At 39.6% G+C, this 13,820-nt stretch overlaps 1 long non-coding RNA gene across 1 annotated transcript; it reads left to right on the forward strand.

Moving 5' to 3' along the window:
* The first annotated feature begins 7,931 nt into the window (after nt 1-7,931).
* On the forward strand, nt 7,932-13,436 carry LOC135113227 (uncharacterized). The gene is made up of 4 exons (XR_010274765.1): nt 7,932-8,115; nt 8,814-8,915; nt 12,212-12,335; nt 13,221-13,436. It is a non-coding gene; the product is annotated as an uncharacterized LOC135113227 (long non-coding RNA).
* Nucleotides 13,437-13,820: the final 384 nt, after the last annotated feature.

A 13,820-nucleotide genomic window follows, 5' to 3' on the forward strand; every position in this document is an offset into this window, starting at 1 on the left:
TTTTTTTTTTCTAGCTTCAATAACATCTTGGTCAGCCATGCAATCGGCAGTCTCAGTCGGTTTCATGTTCACAAAATCTCAGTGGGAGGCGACTCCCCGGCACGAGTTCATGGACACTGGAATCAAAGTCTCGATTTCGATGTCATGGATGAACCGGAGCGTTAACAGTCTAAACAACTAGGTCTACGCTGGCAAGTTTCTTGACATTAACATTTCCAATATTGTAATCAGTGACCTTTTTATAATAAATTAATTAACCGTGGTGTTTGTCTTGGAGTGGAGTGGGGGCAATCGAAGATCGTCATCAGTCAGTCGTCAGTCGTCGGTCAGTGTCCTACCTCCCCATCGATGAAGTGGGAGCGGGTGTGTCAGGCATGAAGGGGGTTACAGCCCCCTCCTACAGAAGGGGGGCGAGACACAAGTAGGAGGAGGTTGGGGAGGAGTTTCCTAATGTCAGTTTGTCCTGCCAAACCCCTCTAAAGGGGTCGAACGGTGTTAATTAAAGTCAGTAGCACGCTCACTGAGGCGGAAAGATGAGAAAGGAAAGAGAATCTGACGTCGTGACAACGAACACCTCCTGTTGTCACTAAGGAAAGGGTGGTGACAGTGCAAGACTAAGAGGAAGAGATAGGGGGGCACCTAACTTTATTTAACTAGACCTAAGCCTGAAGGGCGTACAAAAAAAATACACAAAAATGAAAGGACAAAGGCGGCAAGAAACGTGTTTCCAGCACTGTCCCTGGACTCAGTCTAGGGTCAGTCTGTTATAAATAAGGCTGAACACTTATTTTTTTTTTTATCACAACAATATATAATAATTTTATAGTGTTACTGTATATGTCTGTGTATGTTTGTGTGAGTGAAGATACAATTACGAGTTGATATGGTAATGGTGATTACATTAAAATGTGTGTATATTGGTGACTGTGAGTGTAATTGTGTGTGGATGTGTACGTTTTATGAGCCTGTGCTTAAAGGAAACGGGTGATTGACACTCACTACAGACATAAACAGATATTTTATGTAGGAATTGCCACACGTAGGCCCCATTGGCTTATTGCAGCTTCCCTTATTTATTTATTTATTTTTTTTTTTTCGGGGGGGAATAAATTAATAACCAGGATTATGAATAGACTTAAAAAAGAAAAAAAAATCAATTACAATTCAGACTACGGAACATTTCAGAGCACTCTACTAACATTAAAAATTGAGTGTTATATTAATTTTACTTACCTTTTAAGCCGTGTGTGTGTGTGTGTGTGTGTGTGTGTGTGTGTGTGTGTGTGTAGAAGATTCTCTAAACCACTTTCTTTTTCACGTCCCTTCTGTCCGTTTCTCTCTCTCTCTCTCTCTCTCTCTCTCTCTCTCTCTCTCTCTCTCTCTCTCTCTCTCTCTCTCTCTCTCTCTCTCTCTCTCTCTACTCTTCCCTACTGTCAGTTCTTAGTGTTTGTCCGCGTCTTGCTACTCCTTTGAACCTTGAACACTGAATACCTATTGACCTGTGTTTGATATCGGACTTAGCACTTACATTCAAGTAAGTGTTGAATTATTTTCAATCATCAATGTTGCCACTCCTTGGATTTTCTGTTAGTACTTGCACAGGTTTAATTATATATATATATATATATATATATATATATATATATATATATATATATATATATATATATATATATATATATATATATATATATAGTAGGAGGAGGCAGTAGACACCTGCCGAAACGATAATTACTCCCAGTGAGGTCTAATGCACTGTTCAGGGGGTGCTGTGAACTTATCATTAAACCCAGCTGTGACCTCACTGAACGTTTCCCTTTGTGTCTCACAACACAAGGGGGTAGTCACAGCCTGCCCTCTAAAGACAACTCTCTTCCTCCACACAAAACTACAAGCACCTAATAACACACACACCCTTCACTCAAAAAATTTTAAAATCATGGCGACTCCTACACCAGCCTCGGAGTCCCCATCTGGGGAGGGGACCATAAATGTCCCCAGGTCGGACTGCCTTTCCGTCGACGACCCTAAGTGTCTTGACACCCCCCTCAACTTTTTTTTCATTAACTTCTGCAACATTCGCGATCTAAGATCTAATTTTCAATCTGTAGAACACCACCTCTCCTCTTCTAAACCTCATCTTCTTTTCCTCACTGAAACTCAGGTGTCTGAGGCAACTGACAGTAGCCCCTTTTCTGTTCCCTCCTACTTTCTCTATCCTCATTTTCGATCCAAAGCTGGATGCTGCGTTTATGTGCGCAATGACTTAACCTGCTCTCGTGCCCACGCTCTTGAATCTTCCGAGTTTTCCACCATCTGGCTACGACTACAGAGTCATTCTCATACTAAATTTATCTGTGCTGTATACCTCTCTCCTAACTCCTCTGACTATAAGAAATTCTTTGACTACTTAACTTCCAAAGTGGAGCACATTCTGACCCTCTCCCCTTTTGCAGAGATCTCCATTCTTGGAGACTTCAATGTTCACCACCAGCTTTGGCTTTCCTCTCCCTTCACTGACCATCCTGGTGAACTAGCCTACAACTTTGCTATCCTCCATGACCTAGAGCAATTGGTGCAACACCCTACTCGTATTCCTGACCGTCTTGGAGATACGCCCAACATTCTTGACCTTTTCCTGACCTCTAATCCTTCTGCTTATGCTGTCACCCTTTCTTCTCCGTTGGGCTCCTCCGATCACAATCTCATATCTTTATCTTGTCCTATCACTCCAATCCCTCCTCAGGATCCCCCTAAGCGAAGGTGCCTCTGGCGTTTTGCCTCTGCTAGTTGGGGGGACCTGAGGAGGTATTTTGCTGATTTTCCTTGGAATGACTACTGCTTCCGTGTCAGAGACCCGTCTTTGTGTGCTGAGCGCATAACAGAGGTGATAGTGTCTGGCATGGAGGCGTACATTCCTCACTCTTTTTCTCGTCCTAAACCTTCTAAACCTTGGTTTAACACAGCTTGTTCTCGTGCTATACATGATAGAGAGGTGGCCCACAAATCACCATCACCATCTTCCATCACCAGAATCTCATGCACTTTATATTTCTGCCAGGAACCATGCCAAGTCTGTTCTCCAACTAGCCAAAAACTCCTTCATTAACAGAAAATGTCAAAACCTTTCAAGATCTAACTCCCCTCGTGATTTCTGGCATCTAGCCAAAAATATCTCCAATAACTTTGCTTCTTCTTCTTTCCTTCCTCTACTTCAACCAGATGGCACCACTGCTATCACGTCTATTTCTAAAGCTGAACTCTTTGCTCAAACCTTTGCTTAAAACTCTACCTTGGACGATTCTGGGCTTGTTCCTCCCTCTCCTCCACCCTCTGACTACTTCATGCTACGTATTAAAATTCTTCGTAATGATGTTTTCCATGCCCTCGCTGGTCTAAACCCTCGGAAGGCTTATGGACCTGATGGGATCCCTCCTATTGTTCTCCGAAACTGTGCCTCCGTGCTTGCACCTTGCCTAGTCAAACTCTTTCAGCTCTGTCTGTCAACATCTACCTTTCCTTCTTGCTGGAAGTTTGCCTACATTCAACCTGTTCCTAAAAAGGGTGACCGCTCTAATCCCTCAAGCTACCGTCCTATTGCTTTAATTTCCTGCTTATCTAAAGTTTTTGAATCTATCCTCAACAGGAAGATTCTTAAACATCTATCACTTCACAACCTTCTATCTGATCGCCAGTATGGGTTCCGTCAAGGCCGCTCTACTGGTGATCTTCTGGCTTTCCTTACTGAGTCTTGGTCATCCTCTTTTAGAGACTTTGGTGAAACTTTTGCTGTTGCCTTGGACATATCAAAAGCCTTTGATAGAGTCTGGCACAAAGCTTCGATTTCCAAACTACCCTCCTACTGTTTCTATTCTTCTCTCTGCAACTTCATCTCAAGTTTCCTTTCTGACCGTTCTATTGCTGCTGTGGTAGACGGTCACTGTTCTTCTCCTAAATCTATTAACAGTGGTGTTCCTCAGGGTTCTGTCCTGTCACCCATTCTCTTCTTATTATTCATTAATGATCTTTTAAACCAAACTTCTTGTCCTATTCACTCCTATGCTGATGATACCACCCTGCACTTTTCCACGTCTTTTCATAGACGTCCAACCCTTCAGGAGGTAAACATATCACGCAGGGAAGCCACAGAACGCCTGACTTCTGATCTTTCTAAAATTTCTGATTGGGGCAGAGCAAACTTGGTATTGTTCAATGCCTCAAAAACTCAATTCCTCCATCTATCAACTCGACACAATCTTCCAGACAACTATCCCCTCTTCTTCAATGACACTCAAATGTTCCCCTCTTCTACACTGAACATCCTCGGTCTGTCCTTTACTTATAATCTGAACTGGAAACTTCACATCTCATCTCTAGCTAAAACAGCTTCTAGGAAGTTAGGTGTTCTGAGACGTCTCCGCCAGTTTTTCTCACCCCCCCAGCTGCTAACTCTGTACAAGGGCCTTATCCGTCCATGTATGGAGTATGCTTCACATGTCTGGGGGGGTTCCACTCATACTGCTCTTCTAGACAGGGTGGAATCAAAAGCTTTTCGTCTCATCAACTCCTCTCCTCTAACTGACTGTCTTCAGCCCCTCTCACCGCCGCAATGTTGCATATCTAGCTGTCTTCTACCGCTATTTTCATGCCAACTGCTCTTCTGATCTTGCTAACTGCATGCCTCCCCTCCTCCCGCGGCCTCGCTGCACAAGACTTTCTTCTTTCTCTCGCCCCTATTCTGTCCACCTCTCTAACGCAAGAGTTAACCAGTATTCTCAATCATTCATCCCTTTCTCTGGTAAACTCTGGAACTCCCTGCCTTCTTCTGTATTTCCACCTTCCTATGACTTGAATTCCTTCAAGAGGGAGGTTTCAAGACACTTATCCACCAATTTTTGACCACTGCTTTGACCCTTTTATGGGACTGGCATTTCAGTGGGCATTTTTTTTATTAGATTTTTGTTGCCCTTGGCCAGTATCCTTCCTACATAAAAAAAAAAAAAAAAAAAAAAAAAAAAAATATATATATATATATATATATATATATATATATATATATATATATATATATATATATATATATATATATATATATATATATATATATATATATATTTGGTCTTTTTTATCATTGTTCTTTTTGTCTTCATTTTCATAACTTCGTCGGAATTTTTTTGTTGGGCAATTATGGCTCACTATTAGTAGGAAGTCCTCCTATTTAAGGCTCAGGTCATGGGATACAGTACTTGCAAGTCGCGTGTATGGTTTGCCAAAACAACTATAACTTTAGGTTATAGGGATAATAATTAGGTTCTCGTGTTTATTTATTTCTATTTGGAAAATCTTGAGAACAAAGACTCCATGTCGATGCGACCCAAAAAAATATTGTCACAGTGGGGTCCAACGAACACTGAAAAGGCTTTTAGTCTCGGCAGGATTGGTTAGCGTATTGGTGTGCAGGGTGTCATATAGGACTTAGCTTAAACATGTATGGGGGTGGTAGTGAATAAAGATATGTAATATATACATATGTGTGTATCTATCTAGCTTGCTTAATTTATGAGTGGCAATTACTTGATTCATGGAGGTGCAGCTGCCCGCATGCACACAGTGAGATCAAAATGAGTAGTTTATCTTCAATGGACCCGTCTTTGGTATTAGGTTGTTTTGTGTTGAATGTTTAACGATACTTTTTTGAGTGTTTGTTATTATTGTTTGTTAATATTTTTATTTATTTATTTATTTCCTGTCTTGAATACATTTTTTGAATTCTGAATTCTGATGAGTATTGAACACTACTAAAGATGAAAATGAAAATAACCGTCAGTACATCCCGTCTCAAGATTTACCATGTATTTATTTTTTTATATTTATCTATTTATTTATTTATTTATTTTTATTTTGTTTCCTTTGGTGCTGGGTAATCTTTGATAAACTATTACTTTCATTACTTTCATTACAAACCTAAAAATACTTCTTAGATTCAAGAGAGAGAGAGAGAGAGAGAGAGAGAGAGAGAGAGAGAGAGAGAGAGAGAGAGAGAGAGGGAGAGAGTGTCCCTCTTCTTGCAACACAGGGGAGAGGAGGAGGAGGTGCCTGGGACAAAGTGACTGCATCCTGTTATGTCTGAACCACCTGTTGTTGTCGTCTTTACGGAAAATTCCCTCTTATCACCCGTGAGTGCGTACGTGATGGGCAAGCGGCTTGAGCGTGAGGGCAGAAGCGCAGACAGGGAAGGCATGGGTGTAAGGATGTTATGCAGGCGGTAAAGAGCGTATATTATTATTATTATTATTATTATTATTATTATTATTATTATTATTATTATTATTGTTATTATTACTATTATTATTATTATTATTATTATTATTATTATTATTATTATTATTATTATTATTATTATCATCATTATTTTCATTGTCGCTATTACTGAACTACATGCCTCACTCTTGCAATCATGTTAGGTTAAATTACGTTGTCAGGCTGTGAAATTCGATTAGGTTAGCTAAGGTGAAGTTAGGTCTGAATACGCTAAATAACTATAATGGTAATGATAATAGGAACTGCCACGTGTAGGCCTGACATCTTGTAACTTCTATTATTACATTTTGTTCATATGTAACAAACAAGTGCATCAGAATACAACTCTTTTGTTCGCTAGAGTGAGATGGACCTGCAAGATGGTATAGATTAACCATGAGGAGAGAGTTGATTGATGATTAATATGATAAACCAACCAGGGTAGAACAAGAAATAACGGGTTCAAGCTTAAAAAATTTAGGTTTAGGAAGGAGATAGGAAAAAATTGGTTCTCAAATAGAGTGGTAGATGAGTGGAACGGACTCAGTAATCATGTTGTTAGTGCTAGGACACTAGAGAGCTTTAAGAGAAGATTAAACAAGTTTATGGATGGGGATATTAGATGGAAATAGGTAGGTATATTTCATACAGGGACTGCCACGTGTAAGCCTGGTCGCTTCTTGCAGCTTCCCTTATTTCTTATGTTCTTATGTTCTTATGTTTTTATGTTCTAAACGCCACAACAACGGACAAAAATAACAGAATGTGGTTGTTTTGCCACTAGATTAAGTCAAAAGCAGGGTTTCGCTTCTTCCTGAAGATACATGCAAAATAAACATATTGAGATCAACGAGTGAACTAAGGTGTTGGTAATTGGTAGCTTTGGTTTCATTTAATTCATGAAGCATTATAAATACATTATAAACGGGAACTGACTAACAACAGCTATTGACGCCACCAAGGACTTGTAATGTTACTCTCTCTCTCTCTCTCTCTCTCTCTCTCTCTCTCTCTCTCTCTCTCTCTCTCTCTCCGGTCCATGTGTGTGTGCGTGTGTGTCATGAAAGGCTCTTGTTTTCCTAATTCTCACAATCAAAAGAAAATATCGACTCGAATCTTAGTCCATCTACATCCTGGATAAGCAACTTTACCGATAAATGTGCTGTTATTAAAAATTTACGTAATCAAAGAATCCAGAAATCGCTGAAAACATAAACATTCCTTTTTTTCTTTATATATTTGCATGATATTAGAATGACGTTTTTTCGTTCAAGAGCTAGGCTAGCTTAAATTAATTGAGCTCATCAATTTCACTGTGTTGGTCACAATAAGAAATCATAATTTTACCCAAAAATAAGTAGTCACAGTCTGGAAATTAGTAGGCTATGATAATTTCATTAATCTAGATTTACTTTATTTATCTATTTATATTTTTCTATTAATTAATTAGTCAATTTATTTATTTATTATTTTATTTATTCATTTATTTATTTTTATTTATTTATTTATTTATTTTATTTTTTTAAGTGAGTTTATGATAATGTACCAGTGACCTCTAAGCAGTACGAAGAGCGCGTTACACAAGACACCTTGATAAGAGACGTGATGATGGAACGTGTCTCAGGCATGGAGCGGCAACCGGGCCCGAGGGTCAAGTATATTACGGCGGGCAGGCACCGCTGGGCTCTCGCCTTGCTGCTTCGGTGTGGCGTGTAGACTGGTAGTCCCGCATTCCAGCTTCGTCACTCAGGATGAAGACCCAGATGGTGGTAGTGGTGGTGCTGTTGTTGATGGTACTGGCGACCTTATCACAGGGTAAGTTTACTTGTAGCTGAGCCACGCTTCAATAAGGAAGGTTTGAAAGAAGCACAATGACGCGTCTCGGGACCGTCATTCTTCCTCGCGACGCGAGGAAGAATTAAAGTGAAAAATTATTCAATATAGGAGCAAAAGTAAAACCTGGATTCTTAAAACACTTTGCTCTTTCTATTTCCAAAGGCCACAACGAATTATAAGTCTGGATCTCATGGACGTTATTATTTTTTTTTTCGTTGATATTATAGAATATCACCTGAAGCATGGAAACATCCTAGAAAGCCACAGTAACTTACACAAAGGTGTGCTGAAAGGGATCGAGATAAGACGCCTAACGTTTGAGAACACTGAAAATAAAACAAGTCAATGGACCTACTGTTTTGAATAGAGTGGTATACTGCAAATACAGGTGTTGGTGTTATCTTGAAATGTTGTTACTTCATCGTTATTATTATCAGTATTCCTTTCATTATCATTGGCACTATGAGTTACTACCACCATCACCTTCCTCTTTCTCCTCCTTTTCCTCCTCCTTATGATGATTATCATCATTGCCGTCATCATTACAATATTTCTTTTCTTCTTCCTCTTCCTCCTTATTCCTTTTCTCTTTTTTCCATTTCTCTTCCTCTTCATACTCCCCTCACCACCAAAAAGTAAGACATGTTACCTAACCTCGCCGTCTTTCCCTCCTCCAGCCAAGAGGTGCCAAGACGGAGACAGCTTTCATAATGGATGTAACAGATGTTCTTGTTTCAACGGTGAATATGTATGCACCATGTTGGCTTGTCCACCTAGAGGTAAGAACTGTGGACGAGGTGTTCTGGCTTCTTCGTTCATTTGACATTCGTCCCTGAAAATTGTCACTTAAAATATATGCAATTCCCGCCCGTGGTAAACTTCCCTTACGTAACATGACGTAGCAAAACATTTAACATAACGTAATATTGCATAGCGTGATAAAACAAACTTTTTAACATAATTTAAATTACCCCTCCAATTTAAAGGCCCGTTCTTGATGGCCCAAAAACGCATAACAAGTTATGTTCCTGAGCTCCGCCCACAAGGGGCACCCAAAAACACGACGACAATACTGCCAGACATATCTTTTTTTTAGTTCAGCACATGTCACCGATGAATACGTCTACCTAGTGTCATCATTATCATCAGCATCAGTCACTGCCGCCTCCTTGCCTTAAGCCGATTGACATCCTACACTTCTACTAGTCTTAGGCATTAGGAGTGAGAATACTGTGTTCGTTCGAGTTGTTTTCACTGCTTTTCATTTAAAAATGATAATCATGTCTCCTTGATAATATGCATATCAAGATGCATTTATTTAACATGCTTTTACATCTCTTGTAAATCATGGTGTTTTTGTATTGAAGCTCATGCCACTTAGAATAACTCCACCATAGCTAATTTTTTTAGCAAAATAGAACAGTATTTTTTTTTTTTTTATGTAGGAAGGACACTGGCCAAGGGCAACAAAAATCCAATAAAAAAATATGCCCACTGAAATGCCAGTCCCATAAAAGGATCAAAGCAGTGGTCAAAAATTGATGAATAAGTGTCTTGAAACCTCCCTCTTGAAGGAATTCAAGTCATACGAAGGTGGAAATACAGAAGAAGGCAGGGAGTTCCAGAGTTTACCAGAGAAAGAGATGAATGATTGAGAATACTGGTTAACTCTTGCGTTAGAGAGGTGGACAGAATAGGGGTGAGAGAAAGAAAAAAGTCTTGTGCAGAGAGGCCGCGGAAGGAGGGGAGGCATGCAGTTAGCAAGATCAGAAGAGCAATTAGCATGAAAATAGCGGTAAAAGACAGCTAGATATGCAACATTGCGGCGGTGAGAGAGAGGCTGAAGTCAGTCAGTTAAAGGAGATGAGTCGATGAGACGAAAAGGTTTAGATTCCACCCTGTCTAGTAGAGCAGTATGAGTGGAACCCCCGCAGACATGTGAAGTATACTCCATACATGGACGGATAAGGCCCTTGTACAGAGTTAGCAGCTGGGGAGGTGAGAAAAACTGGCGGAGACGTCTCAGAACACCTAACTTCATAGAAGCTGTTTTAGCTAGAGATGAGATGTGAAGTTTCCAGTTCAGATTATAAGTAAGGGACAGACCGAGGATGTTCAGTGTAGAAGAGGGGGACAGTTGAGTGTCATTGAAGAAGAGGGGATAGTTGTCTGGAAGGTTGTGTCGAGTTGATAGATGGAGGAATTGAGTTTTTGAGGCATTGAACAATACCAAGTTTGTTCTGCCCCAATCAGAAATTTTAGAAAGATCAGAAGTCAAGCGTTCTGTGGCTTCCCTGCGTGATATGTTTGCCTCCTGAAGGGTTGGACGTCTATGAAAAGACGTGGAAAAGTGCAGGGTGGTATCATCAGCATAGGAGTGAATAGGACAAGAAGTTTGGTTTAAAAGATCATTAATGAATAATAAGAAGAGAATGGGTGACAGGACAGAACCCTGAGGAACACCACTGTTAATAGATTTAGGAGAAGAACAGTGACCGTCTACCACAGCAGCAATAGAACGGTCAGAAAGGAAACTTGAGATGAAGTTGCAGAGAGAAGAATAGAAACCGTAGGAGGGTAGTTTGGAAATCAAAGCTTTGTGCCAGACTCTATCAAAAGCTTTTGATATATCCAAGGCAACAGCAAAAGTTTCACCAAAATCTCTAAAAGAGGAGGATGACCAAGACTCAGTAAGGAAAGCCAGAAGATCACCAGTAGAGCGGCCTTGACGGAACCCATACTGGCTATCAGAGAGAAGGTTGTGAAGTGATAGATGTTTAAGAATCTTCCTGTTGAGGGTAGATTAAAAAACATTAGATAGGCAGGATATTAAAGCAATAGGACGGTAGTTTGAGGGATTAGAACGGTCACCCTTTTCAGGAACAGGTTGAATGTAGGCAAACTTCCAGCAAGAAGGAAAGGTAGATGTTGACAGATAGAGCTGAAAGAGTTTGACTAGGCAAGGTGCAAGCACGAAGGCACAGTTTCGGAGAACAATAGGAGGGACCCTATCAGGTCCATAAGCCTTCCTAGGGTTTAGGCCAGCGAGGGCATGGAAAACATCATTGCGAAGAATTTTAATACGTGGCATGAAGTAGTCAGAGGGTGGAGGAGAGGGAGGAACAAACCCAGGATCGTCCAAGGTAGAGTTTTAAGCAAAGGTTTAAGCGAAGAGTTCAGCTTTAGAAATAAATGTGATAGCAGTGGTGCCATCTGGTTGAAATAGAGGAGGGAAAGAAGAAGAAACAAAGTTATTGGAAATATTTTTTGGCTAGATGCCAGAAATCACGAGGGGAGTTAGATCTTGAAAGGTTTTGACATTTTCTGTTAATGAAGGAGTTTTTGGCTAGTTGGAGAACAGACTTGGCATGGTTCCGGGCAGAAATATAAAGTGCATGAGATTCTGGTGATGGAAGGCTTAAGTACCTTTTGTGGGCCACCTCTCTATCATGTATAGCACGAGAACAAGCTGTGTTAAACCAAGGTTTAGAAGGTTTAGGACGAGAAAAAGAGTGAGGAATGTACGCCTCCATGCCAGACACTATCACCTCTGTTATGCGTTCAGCACATCAGCACACAAAGACTGGTCTCTGACACGGAAGCAGTAGTCACTCCAAGGTAAATCAGCAAAATACCTCATAGGATATACATTTTCTATAAATATCATGTTAAGATTTTACATTATACATTTTTGGTTACATTTTCTCTGGGGTTTATGAAACGACGCCAGTGATTTGCCAGTCGTTGTAAACTCTGCCCACTTTTCAATAAACTTTGTCCACTTTCCTCTAGCATAACCGATTTGCTCAAAGGGCAAACCTATGCGGGAATAAATTTGCTTAGATTTGCCTATGGAAACAAACCTATTGATGCGCAGAAACACATGCCCCGTAGTTAGCATAACTAGTTATGCGGTTTTGGGCCACCAGGAACGCGGCTTAACATGACATAACATAACTATCATATACAAATATATAAATAAATAAATAAATATTGAGAAATAAAACTGTACTGATGTCAACATCGTGCGTGTGTGTGTGTGTGTGTGTGTGAGGCAGTGGTGTTCAAGAGGAAGTGGTGCCGGGACAGCGCCGGTGAGGGTCGCTGGTTGGACGACTGCCACTGGTGCAGGTGTGACACGGCTGATCAAGAGGATGAGACGGTCCACATTTGTACCCGCGAGGAGTCATGCATGAGTGGTAAGTATTATTATTATTATTATTATTATTATTATTATTATTATCATTATTATTATTGTTATTATTATTATTATTATCATTATTATTATTATTATTATTATTATTATTATTATTGGAGAAAGGAAGTGTAAGGAAAAATGGGAGTGATAAGGTAAGTTTATTTCCCGACTAGTTTCGATGTCTGCTTTTTTCAAGGGAATTGGACTAGGCTGGAAAGAGCTAGTTTAGGGAAAGCTGACCCAAGTGTAGTGGTAGCTGTGAAAGGGGCTCAATTTTGTATCGTAACAGAAATGGCGACTTCGCCAGGTTTGCTGGAAGTAGATAGCGATACTAGTCAGGAAACAATAAACTTACTTCGTCTCTCCCGTTTTTTCCTTACACCTCCTTCCTCCACCGGTGTAAAATATCTCAACATTGTTTTTATTATTAATTATTTTATTATTATTATTATTATTATTATTATTATTATTATTATTATTATTATTATTATTATTATTATTATTATCATTATTATTATTATTATTACTGTAGTGTTAGTAGTTGTACCACGACAGAGAGTTTTAAGAATGAACATATTTCTGGATGGGAATGACATGTTTTATACAGGGACTGCCAGATGTAGGCTTGATGGCTTCTTGTTGTTTTCCTTGTTCTCGCAGTAGTAGCAGTAAACGTAGCAGCAGCAGTAGCAGTAGTAGTAATAATAGTAGTAGTAGTAGTAGTAGTAGTTGTAGTAGTAGTGGTGATAGTAGTAGTAGTGGCGGTGGTGGTGGTGTGATAGTGATAGTAGTAATACTCCTAGTAGTAGTAGTAGTAGTAGTAGTAGTAGTAGTAGTGTATGATAATAAAAAAAATAACAGCAGTAACTTGATGGGTGTATTGCAGGGTTGAAGGAGTGGCCAGAATGTTCGGGGCACGCGCATTGGCAGCGAGATTGCAATACCTGCTTCTGCACCGGAGATGGAAAGGCGGCGTGCACTAAAAAACTCTGCCAGCCTGGGAAGTAACACACACACACGCACACACACACACACACACACACACACACACACACACACACACACACACACACACACACACACACACACCAGGAAAGACAAATTTATGCAAGAGAATAAAGTAAATAAGAGTAAACTGAACACTTCAGATAAGGCAGTAGATCAGTAAAAATAAGCTGCCAGATGATTTAGTGTGTTCAGAACGTTCACAGTTGTGAAAAAAATAAATAAATACAATAGAATAAAATATTAAAACTTGAAAGAAAAATTAAGCTGGATTATAAGAAGCAATATTTTTCTTCCTTTATATGAGAAAAAAAAATAAGAGTGTTAATAGAAAGAACGAATAAAATTATCACATCTGTATAAAATTTCCAAGCTTCTTATTTGTTGTATCTCACTAATCACGTTATAAATAAAAAAAAAAGTGTTGCTTATTTACGTTATGGATTTAATGGAACAGTGGTGGTAGTCTATTATCATGGTT

The sequence above is a fragment of the Scylla paramamosain genome, chromosome 25 (assembly GCF_035594125.1).
Source record: "Scylla paramamosain isolate STU-SP2022 chromosome 25, ASM3559412v1, whole genome shotgun sequence".
Lineage (NCBI taxonomy): Eukaryota > Metazoa > Arthropoda > Malacostraca > Decapoda > Portunidae > Scylla > Scylla paramamosain.